The sequence below is a fragment of the Seriola lalandi genome, unplaced genomic scaffold, assembly GCF_002814215.2.
Source record: "Seriola lalandi dorsalis isolate HSWRI2012SDOR001 ecotype SW California unplaced genomic scaffold, Sedor1 jcf7180002015978, whole genome shotgun sequence".
Taxonomy (NCBI): domain Eukaryota; kingdom Metazoa; phylum Chordata; class Actinopteri; order Carangiformes; family Carangidae; genus Seriola; species Seriola lalandi.
The window spans coordinates 1-1,910 of NW_019486630.1; the positions used below are offsets into that span (position 1 = coordinate 1).

General features: G+C 38.2%; 1 long non-coding RNA gene across 1 annotated transcript; it reads left to right on the forward strand.

Annotated features, from left to right (window-relative positions):
* Positions 1 to 49: 49 nt before the first annotated feature.
* On the forward strand, positions 50 to 1,842 carry LOC111645130 (uncharacterized). The gene is made up of 4 exons (XR_002759837.2): positions 50 to 358; positions 445 to 480; positions 1,683 to 1,718; positions 1,805 to 1,842. It is a non-coding gene; the product is annotated as an uncharacterized LOC111645130 (long non-coding RNA).
* The last annotated feature ends 68 nt before the right edge of the window (positions 1,843 to 1,910 follow it).

Consider the following 1,910-nt stretch of genomic DNA (forward strand, 5'->3'; position numbering starts at 1 on the left):
TCAGAGACATGAGGGCTCACTATTTGGCAGGAAACAGGTCACTGTTGACCTTTTTATCTAATGTGTTATAACAGCTTTTTTATGATTTATAAAGCGTGAATAAGCTCATTAATAAACTAGCTATAAACCTTTCATTAAGCCTTTATAAGGGGAGTGTTGATGTAAAGTGGAACCAATTCACTATGTAACAGTTAAGAATTTGTTGGGGATTTTGGATAGTCCAATTGAGCAAGATTGTTTTCTTACTGGAAGTGTGTCATTTCATGTACAGTTTTACCTGACGACCTGTGAAATTAATGACTTCCTCTTCCTCCAAACACAGAGAGCCTGAGCCTGCAGCAGATGTTGAAGACACGGGGTAAAGACTGACTTCTTATTAGAACTTGATGTGTTTGTGGAGAACAATCATTTAAACTAACTCCCTGATTCTTCATGTTCCCACAGATCAAAACAGGAAGGTGTTCAAACTGAGACAGGAGGGTATGTTACTGATTGTACTGAGTTACACTTTAAATCCAGAAGAAGTTTGAAAAGCAGCAGTGGGAAATGGCGGGTTTGGGATAGCAGGAGAAAACTTTGCACATCTATTATGAGAGGCAGGTGTGTAGGAACAGGATGAGTGGATCCAAAGTGACAATCAAAAAAATCCTGCACTCTTTCTGACCTGCAACAAACAATTTAATGCAACATCTCGGTCTTAGACCTTCATCAGCCCAATGGTTCGCCAACACATAGGAGCCATCTTCAACAGGAGTGGCTGAGTCGGCAGCCAATCACCTCCGCCCACATGATGTGGAAGATAACAATAAGCCCACATCAATTCACAGTACTACTTCACAATCAGATGACCCTTATAAAGATTTATAAATGGTTTATAATCAGCTAAATAATTCACTTTATGAATCATAAATAAACAGTTATAAACAAGTTATAACAGTTTTCATACTTTGATGGAGACTCACTATTTGGCAAGATCAAGTTAATGCTTACTACTCATTAATCTGACGAATGACTTACTGCCATTTATCACTGGTAACAGGAGCCTCATGGTAACTCATTAATAAATAATCATGTGTTTTACACTTTACAATAAGACTCCTTTTACCAGTTATAAATAGTAATCGCTCATTAATAGATGTCAAGGTCTTCAACACCGCCAAGGCCTCAGAGGATTAATCTGGTCATGTGGTATGATCATGTGATCTGCCGTAATTTGATCTGCCAGATGAAACTTTTGGACTATTAAAGTGCTGACAGCGGTTAATTGCTAATTAATTAATTAGTAAATGAACAAACGTGCTGAAGCAGCAGCTACAGACCCTGATGATGGAGAAAACAAAGAGATGTGAGGCTGGACAGTTCAGAGACATGAGGGCTCACTATTTGGCAGGAAACAGGTCACTGTTGACCTTTTTATCTAATGTGTTATAACAGCTTTTTTATGATTTATAAAGCGTGAATAAGCTCATTAATAAACTAGCTATAAACCTTTCATTAAGCCTTTATAAGGGGAGTGTTGATGTAAAGTGGAACCAATTCACTATGTAACAGTTAAGAATTTGTTGGGGATTTTGGATAGTCCAATTGAGCAAGATTGTTTTCTTACTGGAAGTGTGTCATTTCATGTACAGTTTTACCTGACGACCTGTGAAATTAATGACTTCCTCTTCCTCCAAACACAGAGAGCCTGAGCCTGCAGCAGATGTTGAAGACACGGGGTAAAGACTGACTTCTTATTAGAACTTGATGTGTTTGTGGAGAACAATCATTTAAACTAACTCCCTGATTCTTCATGTTCCCACAGATCAAAACAGGAAGGTGTTCAAACTGAGACACTAGGGTATGTTACTGATTGTACTGAGTTACACTTTAAATCCAGAAGAAGTTTGAAAAGCAGCAGTGGGAAATGG